At 39.0% G+C, this 15,645-nt stretch overlaps 1 protein-coding gene across 3 annotated transcripts in view; it reads right to left on the bottom strand.

The window, feature by feature from the left end:
- RASGEF1A (RasGEF domain family member 1A) overlaps positions 1–15,645 on the bottom strand; it is a 336,745-nt gene that overhangs the window by 67,245 nt on the left and 253,855 nt on the right. Inside the window, exon 1 of one of the 3 annotated variants that reach the window (XM_023494321.2) lies at positions 4,884–5,026. The exons of the other annotated variants lie outside the window; for them this stretch is intronic. The gene's annotated coding sequence lies outside the window, so the exon portion shown is untranslated. Of the gene's footprint in view, positions 1–4,883; positions 5,027–15,645 lie in introns of those variants that run through there. 3 annotated transcript variants of the gene reach the window in all.

Here is a 15,645-nt window from a genome sequence, read left to right as displayed (position 1 = left end):
TAGCATCTACCTCATAGTAGCCTCTACCTGCTATTGTGAGAATTGCATGAGATGCTATAAGCAAAGCACTTTGAACATATATGTTAGTTATCATCATCATCATCATCATCATCACCACTTCCCCTTCAAGTTAAATCTAGATTACAGTGTTATTCTCCATAGCCTTTGTTATCCACTCTAGTCTCCCTCTCCCTTCTCTGAACTTCTATAGTATTTACATACATACATATATATATAATATACATACATATACACATATATGTATATATGTACACACATTATATATGTGTGTATATAAACACAGAGATATATAAATATATGTATGTGTATATATGTATATATATATATATGAACATTCTAGCTATCTATACCCTATGAAAATATAACTTACCTCAAAGAAAAGCAAGGACCATGTAGAATGTTAGAGATAGATTTGGAGGTTATCTATCCTATAAGCTGTTCATTTTACACTTGAGAGAACAGGTGGCCAGAGTGATGAAAGAGGGATGTGCAGGGGCTAGCTCTCCTATAAATGTGAGCATTTACACCTTAGAAATCAGCCAAAGTTACAAATTAGGGCTTGATTAATTGTGTTGATTGTCCAAACTTAAGAAGTGGTATAGAAAATGTCATTAATAATGTAGATTAAACTTTAAGGTCTTAGCTTTTCAGAATATTGGTTGTTAAATATTTACTAGCACATGTCTAGATGAAAACAACTTGCAAACTCTTCTAAGGAAAGGAATCTGATACTTATCCATAGCATCTCTTGGACTTCATTGGAATGTATGATTTCATTGATTTTGGAAGTTCTGGGTGTGCAAACTGCCTCCACTGGAGGCTTTGCCTATGAAAACCTAATCTAAGTCAGAAGCAAAACATGAATCTGGATTTTCCTAATCCTCAGTTTGGTCCTCTCTCTCGGGGCTTCTTAAACTTTTTCCACTCACAATTCCTTTTCACCCAAAATTTTTTATAAATTTTGCCCTAGGGCATAGGGATTTATAAAATAAACAAATGAAACATTTACTGATAATAAATAATAATTTTGCATCCCCCCAATTCAGTTATGAGACTCTATATGGGGTCGTGAGCTACAGTTTAAGAAGCTAGCCTCTAGCTCTTACTTTACTTTATCTCTTAGCCTTTAGGCACAGTCATGTTTGTAGTTCCATACTTGAAGAGTGTGATTTTTGTCATTGTGTGTATTCCTGATTACAGCCCCTCTATAACTTAGATGGTCTTTAAGAATGACTGTGCCTGAAATCCATCAGTCTGACAACAACTTGGTTAGGAAGGTATCCTCTACTCAATAAATATTTCATTCATTTGATCTAAACTCAAGAGTTGGAGTCATGAGACTGGAGCTTTCTGAGGACTATTCAAGTTAAGGAAAGCAAGAAACATTTTAATCCAAGGATTGGCAAGAACAACATCTTGCTCATCTTGTCTTTAGCCAAAAAGCACTCAAGAAAACAAGAAAATCTCTCAATTTTTCAAGGCTTTCAAAGGAGGAGATTCTATGGATTTGATTGGTGGCCTGTTCAAAATAATGCCTGAGAGCACTTGATTCTTCTCCCCACCTTCTTTAATCTTTTTATCGCCCCCCCCCCCAAGGTTGCAAATACCTCTAAATTAGATCTGTGTCAAAATGATGGACATTGGGCTCAAGAATCCAGCTTTTCTGTGTAACATCAGAGATATATCATACAGGGGCAGATGTCAACCTTTTGAAAACACAGAAGGGGGATAGAAATTGGAGAGGGGTGAATTGGAGAAGTTCAATAAATATCCACAGTGTCATTTTTTCAACAAGAGGGGCAATGATCTCAGTCCAATAAGCAAAGAAAACTGTCTCCGGAAACCCATTTTTCTATGCCCCTGGGTGATAACTGTGGGGTTCACTCACAAGATCCTTGAGAAAAGGCCTGAGACCCAAAACAAATGACCCCAGCTCTGACTCAGCCCCAGATAACACAAGGAAACCATAAACAGCTGCATCCTCTTACTGTTCCAGCCTATCTGGAAATATTCTTACCCTGGGATCCAGACTCCCTCACAAAATCTACACACGTATAAAGAAAACTTGCCCAGTGAAGTAGAAGAATTGACAGCAAGGAAATTATTTTGAGCTTTTTTTTCTCTCCTTCCTCCCCTCCTCATTCACTCCCCTCTCCCCCAGGCACCCCTTTCCTTGTCAACAGCCCGAAAAATTATATGCCTATCTGCCTGAGCTTATCCATCCAGAAACTTGTCTCTATAGGTGAAATAACAGCAAATCTTCCTCTCTCTGATTAAAGGCAGGGCTTCTAGGCCATGTTTGGCATGGCACTAGTCACTGCCTAGAGAGGTGGTCAAAGGGTAGGGTGAAAGTTTGCCCTGGGGAAAGGGTGGTGGAGAATTCACCCCAAAACATTTAACTATTGTTCCCCCTGCCAAAATCAACCTCCACTAGCCGGATGATCACTGGAATTCTACCAGCAGAGTCCTGGGTTTTCATCCCTCATTGTGGTTGCAATAGCAGTGCTCCTGGATAGGAGAATAAATGTTTTAAGCTGTTACCAATTTCAAAGATCTCAGTGTCAACGAACAGAACAAGTCTGGAAGGGGAAGTGAAGTTGAACATGGAGTAATTGAGCTTCTAAAGAATAGAGGAAAGAATTTAAAAGATGTAAGCAGCAGACTCCAAAGAAGTTCTCTGACTACATAATTTTTTCAGAGGTTCTTACTCTCTTCTTATGGTATGACAAAGCTCCCTTCAGGGCCACCTCCATGATTCCGCCTCATATTCAAGGCTAAAATCCCCGCCTCCTGCCTTAGACATTTTAAAGCAAATCCTAATCTATTACAAAGCAGGAGGTAGCACATATGGTGTGCCAATTAAATCAGTGAGAAAGGAGGATGAATTCTGAGGAGGCCATTCCAAAGGACTGGAGGCAGACAGCCTCTCTTATCCTCTTGCTTACATTCATTAGTAGCTGAGCTTACTTTGGTTATTCCTCAATGGAATGGTTTCTCTTAAATATTCTTAATTTGAGGGTCACCCTTGAAGATATGATTGAGGAATTCTAAGTATTCTGGGCTTTTGCCTATGCAAGATACATATGTGAAGAGTTGGTCAAATTTTCCAACATCCTATAGTAGAAGGAACATGGAATAGGTACCCTGGCTTTCATATTAGTTTGTCTGATACTAGCTGTATGACTGCATGGAATGTATAGGATTAGAGTTTTGGTGATTTAGAGATAGAAAAGATCTTAGAAGATATCTGTTCCAATCTTCTGATTTTGCAGATGAAAAAATGAGGGCTAGAGATATTAAATGACAAATTTAAAGTCACTCAGATATTAAGAAGGTCATAGAATTACCAAATTTGAGAGCTGGAAGGGACCTCATCAGCCCACTTAAAAAAATCCACTCTATCCTTTGTCACAGTGAGTACTCTTTTATTGTATCATACAAAGCCAGAATCCAAACTCAGGTTTTCCAAATCCCAAATCCAGAGCTTTCCCCACTAAATTGTTATATCAGTTTTCTCATCTGTTAAATGGGATAATAGTACTTCCTCTATCTAACCTCATGGGTTTGTTTTTAGAAAAAAACATAAAACACAATCTAAATGTTGAACAATTGCAAATCAGAATTAGTTCACTGATGAAACTCTGTGTTTTAACATTTGTCCAACCTCCATCCCAGTGATGTATTGGGAATCAAGTGAGATGATGGATATGAAAGTGGTTGGAAAAACATAGAAAGGCACAAATGTCAAATTTTGTTATTCACATGTGGCAGGAATAGGTATTGCTAGGACAATGAGAAATCTCCTGCCACACTCTGTACCCTCTCTGCAGTCATCAGTTAAAGTTTCTACATATTGAATAGTATGGAGACAAAAGTGAGGTCAGATAATGAACTATATGCAAGAAAGGAAAATGAGGATAGAGGAGGGAACGTTACAGCAGAACAGGGCACTTAAGGAAAGATAACTAAGACTGGTTCAATTGCAAGGCCAAGTTAGGGAGTAAGATTGAAATGGGAAATCTTTGAAAGCCATAAGCTGCCTTGTTCTACAGAGCTTGTACAGGTGACCAGCGGCACAGATAATGTATGTAGAAGCGATCTCGAGAAGGCATCTGCTCCCAGCCAGTACTGCCTTCAAATTTCACTTGTAATCGTTTCCCCAAACACCACAGTAGGAACAAGACTGAGTCCATCTGTCAGGGAAATCGAGTCAGGGTGGACCACTTGGGAGTCACCAACCTGCCCTGCTTGGCTTGTAACTGCAAGTGTCTTAACTCTTTCCCTGCCGGCTAAAACCCTGCAGATAAAAACATGGTTTGGAAGGAATATTCCAGCTTTCCTTATGAGGTTCCCCCTCCTCCTCCTACCATCCGCCCATTCTCCTTATCTTCCAATGATCCCCAATCCCGAATATTCTGCCTTGTCTGGGAGCTTTCCAAACCGCTTTACCAAGCGCTGCCAGTTCCAAAGGGGGGGTGGGGATCACCAAATCTCTTCGTCCTCTACCTCCTGTGCCCCGTGCCCAACCCAAATATCATGCCAGTCCAGCTGGTCATTGTACCCCTTCCTCCATGGTACACCCAGCTCTGACATTGCGATCTAAAGATTTGGATCCTTGCGTACGCAGTGCGCCCAGGGCGCTGTCCAAGCACTGAAAAAGAAGGAGCTGGGACCTAAGGGGGGAAGGATTTTCCTACCTAAAACAGCCTCTACCAGGCACTACGCAGCTTGGCCCCAACCTCTGGCAGCCAGCTCGTGGCGGCTCCGGCTCTGTCTATAGCTTTGGCTCCGGCTCCTGACTGGTCTGCGCCGGGTTTGGGGGAGCGGGGGTAGGCGGGGAATGGAGCGCACCGCGGACTTACCCGGCTTGGACCTGCGCTGCGGTCCTGGACAAGGCTGAAGGAGGCGCCCCGTAACGCTCTGTTTCCTAACCCCACGCTGGCCAGCTGGGATGGGGTGGGAGCTGGCGCTGGGAAACGCTTAGCCTTTGCGGCTTCCCCCTCCCTCGCCCTGGAAGGATGGGCGAGGCTGACCCCTCCCTCCCTTAGCGCCCAGTTTAGCGCCTAGCCTGTGACCGGCGGCTCCATTTCTCCCTTCCTTTCCTCCTTGCCTTCGCTTCTTCCTTCCTTCCTTCTCTCCCACCCTCCTTCCTCGGTCTCTCCCTTCCTCCCACCCATCGCCTCCTCCCCCAGGCTTCGGCTCACGCACTGGGGACCTGATGCGCTCATGTCTTTTCTGCTCTCAGACGTTCCGAGGATCTGGGTCCGGGAGGGTGGAGTGGGTGGAGAGGTGCTGTAGGGAAGAGAAGGAAAGGACAAGACGAACCTCTTCAAGCCCTTTCTTAGTGGGACCGGACAATATTTGGTATGGTTTATTTTCTCTTAAGAGCGCACTTGTATCCAGGAAAGCAAAGTAATCCTTCCCATGCTCCCACCTCAACTTCTCACAAAGCACCAATTAATTCTTTGGACATCATTCCTCTCTCCCAGGCCCTCATCTTATCTAATGCCAATTTGTAGAGCGTCAACTGAGAATAAAGATTTCTGTCAGGTCTCAGATTTTGCCTCTATTCTCTCCTTTTGCTCTGAACACAGAGTTTTGGTCAGCGGGAAGATAGTAATTCAATAAAAACACAGCAAAACTGGGATTGAGGGTGAGGTGATCCAGATTTTAGTTCTGGCTCTGCCTTGATTTGGTTCAGGGCATTGGGTGGGTCTTTTCCACCTCTCTAAAACTCTGATGCTTCACAAGTAAATGAGAAGGTGCAGATTAGTTCTTTTGGTCCTGTTCTCTTAACCTTTTGTGATTTAATTCTTTTTTAATAAATTTTTTGAAGCTGTTTATTTTCTTTTTTTTTTTTAATTTAATAGCCTTTTATTTACAGGATATATACATGAAAGCTGTTTATTTTCAAAACATATGCATAGTTTTCAAAAATTCATCCTTGCAACACCTTGTGTTCCAAAATTATTTTCTCCCTCTTTTCCCCCACCCCTCCAATATATGTTAATCCAATCAAGATATGTTAAACATGTACAGTTCTTCTATAGGTATTTCCAAAATTATGTGATTAAATTTTGCAGGAATCACATTTTATCTAAATTGTGTATTGCTCTTTTTTAGTGCCTAATATAGTGCTATTTACAGAATAAGTCCCTAATAAATGATCTTTAAAAGGTATGAGAAGAAAGGATTTAGGAAGTAAAGAGGCTATGTCATCTTTCTTTTAAATCAGCCTTACACAATCACCTTTCTCTCATTAGGCCAGGGTTCCTATTTCTCCATCATTGCTTAGCCCTCCTGAGTGATATTGTTGGACAGTTCCTGGAAGGTATCAGAATGGGAACTGGTTAGTCTAAGCTGTTCCTTAGGAGAAAGGTGTCTTCTCTGGGTCAGTTGTTCTGATTCTATGACTCTGGACTAATCACCTAAACTTTTTGGAATAATTTTCTCTTCCGTAAAATGGACAGTTTACAGTACGAGATCACTAAGAGAATTCAGACTTTGATCTTTTTCAATATCACGAAGAGAATGAAAAGTACCTAGTAACAAAATCAACAACAACAACAGCAAAAAACCCCACTTATTAAGTGCCTACTTTGTGCCAGACACTGTGATAAGCTAACATTCATAGTGCTCTTTATATATACATATATAAATATATGCTTTCATGTATAATCTCATTTTATTTCCACAATAAAACTTTAAAATAGGTGTTATTATACAGATGAAGAAATTGAGGTTTGTAACATACTTTTCATGTATAATCTCATTCCATGTGTAATTCTCATTTCAGCAGCAACCTCAGGTCCCACCCTTAGAATCTGGCCAAGTGATAGGGATAGAGGAATTCCAATACTACATTGGATGATTTTTGTCACCTACATTTTAAAATGACAATAGAATAACAAAAATAATAATTGTGATTTCAGGTGAATTCAAGCCTGTCAAAGGCAACAGGATAGGCGGTATTATACACGTGAAGAAATTGAAGTTAAGTGATATATCCAGGATCACACAACTAGTAAGTGAGGAGAGATTTGAATTTAGATCTTTTCTTCCTCCAAGTCTAGCACTTTAGCCACTACATATACAGGTATACATATGAGCAATGTGGTTGTATCCAAATCCCCAGGATGCCAACAAAGCATGATTTCTAGGATTTCCTGGTGCCTTCTGAGCTTTCTCTATATCTTTCGCAACATAAACAGTTAAGATTATTTTATAGACCACTAGGCAAATGTTGCCAGAGACTTTGATCATTTCAAAGAATTTTAGAGTGGGAATTTTAGAACCTCTTAGAGATCATTTTGTCCATCCTGCCAGGCCTTTGCACACAACCTTCAATGATCATTTTGCTGTCAGGAGACTTAAATATGAACAACTCTTTTTAGTATTTACAGCTGCATGAAGTTGACCCTTTCTACCTTATCTTATATTTCTCTCTAGTTTAAGAATCTATGCTCTAGTCAATGCCAGACACATAATGTTTATTCCTGCCTTTGTATCTGTGTATCAATAATAATAGCTAACAAGGAGAAGCTAGTGGATACAGCAATGGCCCTGATATCTGGAGAACCTAGGTTAAAATCTGGCCTCAGATACTTACTAGCAGTGTGACCCTGGGCAAGTCACTTAACATTTATTGCCTCCCCAAACCCCCTCAATAATGATAACTAAAATTTATTAGTTTTGCTTTAAAGTTTGTAAATATTTTCTGTATATTTATATTATTGATTTTTACAGCAAATCTTACATAGTAGGGTCTAAAATACAGGGGTCCTCAAACTATGGCCGCGGGCCAGATGCAGCAGCTGAGGACGATTATCCCCCTCACCCAGGACTATGAAGTTTCTTTATTTTGGGCCTTTATTTAAAGGCCCACAAAACGAAGTTTTTGTTTTTACTATAGTCCGGCCCTCCAACAGTCTGAGGGAATAGTGAACTGGCCCCCTATTTAAAAAGTTTGAGGACCCCTGGAGACTTAACCTTTGCTAAGCACTTCTTGGTCACAGAGTAGGTAAATATCAGAGATGGGATTTCCATTCAGGTGTTTGCTGACTACAAATACAACATTTCCCACATTATACCATGCTGATACTCAATATACCAAGCCCCAAAGTGAATGAATGTAATACTCCAGATTGTTGTCTGACTCAAAAGGTCTGATCAGGTCAGATTCAATGGGACCACTATCTCCTTTCCTCTAGGACATAGTTCTTTGATGGCAGCCTAGGACTGTATTTTTAACAGCAACAATCACAAGCTTTATATAATTTTAAATCTTATTTATCCATTGTGCTTGGTAATTGTTTAGTCAAATTCTACCTACTCTGCTTACCTTCTTGATGAAGTTTCCTTTAAGATAGCTACTATTCATTTCTCTTTCCTTTGAGGTCTTGTATGACTTGGACATCACAAGTTTAGCACTTAATTGTATATGACTCTATATTTTAAATTTTCATGTGTGTGTATGTATTTTATTTCCCCAGCTAGACTGTAGTTTCTTCAGGCAAGGACTGTGTGTCTTATTTACCAGATAACCCCTCATGGTATATTGTCTTGTGGCATCTATGCTCAGTCACTACTTAGAACATTATACGTTGTCAGAGCTGGAAGAGACCTTAGACACAATCTTAACCTGGGGCACATGAACTTATTTTTTAAACTTTTAAAAAATAATTGTATTTTAACAATTGATTTCTTTTGTAATCTTATGCATTTAAAAGCCTTAGTCTGAGCAAGCTTCTCTAGACACTGCAAAAGAGATTCATGACACAAAAAGATAAAAATCCTCCCATTTAGCCCAGTCTCCTTTTTTAAAAATAGAGATGGAAGTATTGATTGATTTGGGGGTGGGAGGGGAGGGGAAGGGACCATAAATTGGTGACCTATGCCTTTAGAATAGCAAATTGGTGTTTTCCTTATCTTTTTTTTCCCCTCTCCAACTCAGACTATCTAGGATTGAGGTTCAGGTAAAGAATCATTTGAAATCGGCTGATTAGAAACTGACCTGATTTCTTTTTCACTGGCATTAACATCAATGAAAAACCTACTCCCTAGAAACCTACTCTTAGCATCAGATCATTCTGATCCTTTCATTTCAGAAGCAACTTTAGGTCCTACCCTTAGGATATGTCCACCTGATGGAAAGAAAGGAATTATAATTCTACATAGAATGATTTTTGTCACCTAACATTTAAAATGATAATAACAGAATATTGAAAATAATAATTGTGATTTCAGATGAATTCAAACCTGTCAGGGGCCACAGGAGCTTTGAGGAATCTGGCTTTCCCCCAAGATTGCTCTGCACCTGCAGAAGTATAAAGTATGTGGGAGGTGTCCTGCCCTTCTCTTCTGGTGGAAAATGGATAAAGCTTTTTTTTTTTTTTTTTTTAAATCATTATTATCTACTCCCTCCTCATTCAGTTAGACTTAACTGGCAGTTGCTCTGCAGGATATTTTTGGTTCTAATCAGAAACAAGCAAGTGATTAATTTTCCTTTCTGGTTCATGTGTATGTGAAGAGAGAGTGACTAGCTTTATAGGTCTTTGGGTTCCCCTTTCCTTAGTACAGGGGAGAAAGCTGAGGCATGGGGAAGGTGGTAAGTGAGGGGTAGTGGGAGGTTGTATTTTTTTTTCTTGTAAACAAATCATTAAGACCTAATATTCCCAAATCCTGAACAGGAAAGACCTTATTTAAACCAATTTAAACTCTGGGGCAGTACAGACATTTGTCTAATGTTCTGTTGTTCTGGGGGGTTAATGGGTCATGGGTCAGAGCATTAATCAGTGACTGTGGAGCAGAAAAGAGATGCTAACCCTCGGTGAAATATGAGGCTGCTGTCATGGGAACAGGAGCACAAGCAGAGCCTTCGAAAGGCGCCTTCTTGACAAAAGCCACCAGCAAGCGGGAGAAATTCTAATAATTAAAGCTTTGTTCCATATGCATGATTCAATTTTTTTCCTCTAAATTCTTTTTCACTCCTGAGTACTGTTGAATTGACTGTGGGAATCATAGTGTCTCCTCTGAACTCTCCTAAACATAAATTCAGCAAAGTCTAGTTATTAATTTTTGTTTTTATTTTTCCTTTTTATTTTTTTTCTTTAGTAAATCTCTTCTACTGAAGGCTCTGGGGACGATATCGAGTTGTCCATCAAATGCCATTTCATTATTGTGCTGGCTGCTGCTTATTAAGAGTGATGGCAATGAAGCAGGTAGGATAATCTTCTGGCTTTCCAAGGATCTCTGATGGCTCCCCAGCTGCCATGAAGACCTTTATGTTTATCCCCTAAAGAATGGATGAATTCAATTTCCCATTATTTGGATTCTGCTAGTTTTACACAGACTGTCTCTTGCTCTGACCTTAGGTTGATTCTCTCCAATTCAACAGGCATTTATCAGATACCAGTGTTGAGCTAGAATGGACCCTGGAGATCACTTAGCTCAGGCTGCCCATTTTAAGCATGAAAAAACTGAGGCTCAGGGAGGTATAATAATATAGGAATTAAAGTGAAGCAACTGGGACTTGATTCAAGATCACTGAAATTTACTGAGGGACATTAATAATACTTTTAGTCCCTCAAAACCTTAGACGTTTGAAGTTAATGTCTAGTTAGCTAAAACATAGGTAAATAAAGAAGTGATTTATGATTTTCTTCCCAGCCTGTGGAGCCCCTGGTGTGGGAACTCTAATCAACAAATGTAAAATGATACTCCATCTGTGATTTAGTTAACAGATTTTAGAAAGTTACCTAAGACACATAAAATTTAAACGACTTGCCTAGAAGTACATGACTCTTAAGTGGTACCACAAGTGAGATTTGAACCCAGCATTTCCAACATCCAAGCCTATACCATTATCAGCTAAGTAAGTTTACCTCTCAATTAGCAGGTCATTAAAATAAAAGACTACCAAATAGAAGTTTCTTTTCCATGATGGCTGTACTCTAGATCAACTCCTCCCTATTTAGGTATCATACTTCTATCCATTCCTCTAGGCTTTCTAGAAGTGGCTTTATGATGTCTCCCAACACCAAAATGAATTCATTTATCTTCCCAAAGGCATATTTAGTGCTTTTTGCAAGGGGGCAATAATATCTAATTGTAGCTTTGCAAAGAGGTAAAGTGAGTCTCACTTTAGAGTTTCAATCCCTATCCTGAATGGCTTATAGTCTGTGAAAGAAACAATTCATACTGTACACCCATGAACTAAGCATTTATTATTTTATATTATCCTCATGTTAAGTGTCAAAGGAGAGATATACACATATGAGCAGAATAGATATTTAGGGAATAAAGAAGTCAGGGGAAGCTTTCCAAAGTGGGATTAGAACTAGAACCTGAAGAGCAATTAAGATCTATATAAGCAAGAAAACAACAGTCTGGGCAGAGCTGGTTATGGGTGAACAGACATAGAATCCTAGTTTTTAAAGGGAGGCTGAGGCTAGGGGATTTCTGGAACTAAAGATTGTCTAAGGAGGGAGCAAGTCAAAACAAAACTATCCTATAGATCAGGCATGGGATTAGGAGAAGGAGGAGGGAAAAGGAGGAAGAAGAGAAGGAGTAGGAGGTAAATGAAGTGAAGGCAGAGTTGGAGGAGATGGAGGAGCAGGTGAAGAAGATGGAAGAGGAAGTTATTTTGCTGAGGTTAAATGGTGAATGGTGTGTGTGTGTGTGTGTGTGTGTGTGTGTGTGTGTGTGTGTAAGTAAACAGAAAGAGACATAGAGATACACACAGAGACATACACATAGACAGAAGAGAAAAACAGAAACACACACAAAAAGACAGATGGGAGAGAGTAAGAAGAGAGATAGAAACAGAGACATAAAGACAGATAGACAGAGAAACAGAGAGGTAGGGACAGAGACAGAGAGAGTAAGAGATACAGAGTGAGAGAGAAACAGAGATGCATAAAAAGTGCATTCCAAGTAGTCTGTATGGAACATCTTCATCATTATCATTATATATTAAATATATATTGGGAGACATAGTGAAGTTGCATTGTATAATGTATGGAAAATTGACCTCTAAGTCAGGAAACTGTAAGTTCTCATTCTGTTTCTGTTACATTATAGCCAGATGACCTTGGATAATTAATCTTGCCTCTCAATCCTCCCTCCACTCAAAAAATTCCTAAAACTATAGTGTAAAAATTAAATTGCTGATCTGAATTGGTAGAGGGAGCTTCCACACTAGAAGTTTCTTACAATGATAATTCTTTATGTCCCAGTTCTTGACCCCCAAAAGGGGAGAATGAACTCTATGTGGAAGCTATTGTCAATAGTTCATCCTAAAAATATGCTAAAATGTGAACTTCTGGATGAGCTGTTTGAAATTCCACTAAGGAAAGCCACTTAGTACCAGCTTCTCTCTGAAATGTCAGTTCTCTTGAGTGCTCAAAGGGCTCTCTTCTAGTGTCTGGAGGTTGATAAGTGTGCTGTGAAGCAAAGGACTACTTGAAATGAAGCAGAAATGCCCTTTGAAACAAAAAGTCAGAGGACCTGAAGGAAGTTTGGCATCCTGGATACAATTTTAGTGCTGTACCTAAAGACAGGAGTATGTATTGTTGAGAGGTTATTGGGGTGAGGCTTATGGTAGGGGCAAAAAGAAGAGCAGTAACCATGCTGTCCAAGTAGGCTGAATTTAGCACTTATGTTCAAAATTCCATTTCCATCTAAGGCTATTTCAAATGGACTCTGGAAATTGCTTGGATCATATTGATCATTGCCAATAGGAAAAGAAGCTGACATTAGAATCAAGGAGATAGAAAAAGAAAATTCCCCTATGTTCCCTTGAGTACGATGAGCAATATATTCTTCAGAGTTGTCCCTCGACAAGCTATAGCAGCTGGCCAAAGGAAAATTGTGTAGAGGATCAGTTTTGAGAATGTACAAAGAAACAAGCCTTGTTTATATTGGGTCAATAAAGCTTTCCTAGGAAAGTTGCTGGACCTAACTTTTATTTTGTTAAGAGATTGTACTTATCATTTCCTGTCAGGCTCCAAGTACACACAAAAGGCAAGGATGCTATTTGTATCAATCCAAAGGGGACCAAGTATGTGTGTGTGTGCGTACATATTCTCTATTTTTTTCACATGGCCTTGTTTGATGCCCTGATGAAAAATCTGGCGATTTGCTCTTTGAGGGATTTAGGAAGTAGCAGGGCCACTTTAATGCTTAGAATGTGATGTGTACGTTTCTGAGAATGCAGCCCATTTTAATTTCTTAATGCAATGACACATTATAAAAGACATAATAGAGGGTGTGCAAGACCAGAAAGGAAAGTGAGACAGTTAGGATGTGAGAATGAATGATGACAATGTCACTGGCATCTATGGAATATAGAAAGAAACAGAGCAAGTTTTGTCAGTGTGTTGGGTCCATCGTTTATGAAGAAATTATGAAAGGACATTTAATAACACAGAATGAGAAAATGCTGTTGGATTGTACTCTGTATTTGAGGGAGTGTCTGCTGACATGAGTGGATGGATTTATTGAAGAAGTACCCATTAGATTACTATAGTAAAAGTCAAGTGGCACAGTTACCTGTTCTGTTCTGAGCATTATAATTATATTAGCGCAGCTTTGCAAGAATTTTTTGGGGAAACACATTCCATGGTTGACGCATATTGAGCTGGCAGTTCAATAAAAATCCTATTTAAAAAATTTCCTATGTTAAGAGCAGAGAATTTTTTATCACTATACAATGCTTTAAAGCAATGCTTCATAAACTTTTTAGGCACAGATATTTCTATAATATTTGAATCATCAAATGGCAAACTGTAACTGTGACTCAGCTACCAATTCTCTAGGTGACTTTGGGCCACACAATCACAGAACATTACACACTGAAAAGTCCTTAGTGGTGATCCTGTCTAATCCAAAATAGAATTAAACCCTCTTTTATAACATTCCTGCTTATCTGATGCTTGAGTTATTTATCTTAGAGTTTTAAAGGATTGTAGAGGTCATAGAAGCTGCAAGGAAGTTTACAGGTCATCTAGTTGGGTTCTCACATTCTCCAGATGAGAAAATTGAGGCACAAAGGAGTCAAATGACTTGCTCAGGATCATATAGGAAACAAGTGCAATTATCTAGTGGTTTTCTCATTTCATGTAGGGATCCCTTATTTGATAATCTTAATGGCTGATCATTTAGATGCCCCCCAAAATTTTGAGTAATAGGAAATTCACTAACTCATAAAGCATCTAATCCATTGCTGGACAGATCTAATTGTTAGATAGTTGTTAGTTATGTTGAACTTAAAATTATTTCCCTATAATTTACACCAATGGAAACCAGTTTTGCTTTCTAAAGTAATAGAGGGGAAAATGAGTTCTTACTTTGCAAGACATTCCTTCAAATATCTGAAGAAAGCCATCATGTTCCACTGAAATCTTTTCTCTTATTAAACTTGCTTTCACTTGTTCTTATTGGTCATGGTTTCTACATTTTTCATCATCCTGGCCAGCTTTGTTTGCCTGATTTTTGTGTTGCCAAAGTGGATTGGCACCCATAACCATAGATGATGGGCTGACCTGTGCTGAGTAGAGGCTTTTCATCATATAGTACTAAGTCACTTCTGTACCTCTCTTGTTCAGGATACTATGCATTTATTAGTAGTATATCCCTCAAATTTTCATTAGTGTAACTAAATTTCAGCAATTAAAAATTAAAATGGCACCAAGACGATTAGGACACTTTTTTATAGTTTAAGATCAAATTAGCTCTTTTGGTCCCCATGTTATCTTGTTGACTTACAATGAGAGTTATTTTAGGGATGGAGAAAGAGAAGAGCAGAACTATGATTTCACTCATAATAAGGAATTTTTGGTGAGTAAATTAGCACAAACAATTCAGCTAGATCCTGCTCTTCTTTTTACAATTGGACAGTTGCCTGCAATGCTGAAAGACTATGTGACTTGCCTAGGATCACTTAACTACCCTCAGAAGGGTACTCTATTTGCAACCAGAGCTTCCTGACTCAGTGGTCAGGGTTCTCATCATTTTTCCATATCATTCTGCCGGCTCATGTAGAGCATGAAGTCTACTAAAACTTAGCTTTTTGTCTCTTTTTTTTAGAAATATAGCTGAACAAAATTGAACATACTTATTGGGGTCATTTGTGAGAAAGAGATCATCAAAGTAGCTCTCTCCTAGGACAATTTACTAAATTGATCCCAGGATTTGACTATTTGAATGTCTGTCCTCTTGATAAGAAACTGTATGCATTATATTCATGCATTTAAGAAAATATCTTGTTACAGGAGGCTTTACCACAAAAGGCTCTTGGTAGGTAAGTAGCTCAGGGTATTGACCTGTAGGTGTCAGATCCTCAGGGGTAGCTGAATTACACAAAGGTGGTGATATTTCTCTAACAAACTCACTGTACCTTCTTAGCTTTCTTGGCCATGGACAAGTAGAAAGAAAGAAAGCAGTTTGCTTTACCTCTAAGTAGCTACTTGCTACAAAGTATGATTTCAGGACAAGGGCAAAGGTCTTTTGCCTACTTTTGAAGTACTCTTTGACCAAACTTATTATTATTTGAAATCCCACTGTTAGCCATTTATTCCATGAGGTTAATGTTCATTCTTTCAGAGTCTATTTGAATGAATGAAT

The sequence above is a fragment of the Sarcophilus harrisii genome, chromosome 2 (genome assembly GCF_902635505.1).
Source record: "Sarcophilus harrisii chromosome 2, mSarHar1.11, whole genome shotgun sequence".
Classification (NCBI taxonomy): Eukaryota; Metazoa; Chordata; class Mammalia; order Dasyuromorphia; family Dasyuridae; genus Sarcophilus; species Sarcophilus harrisii.
This window is presented reverse-complemented; position numbering and strand designations above follow the sequence as displayed.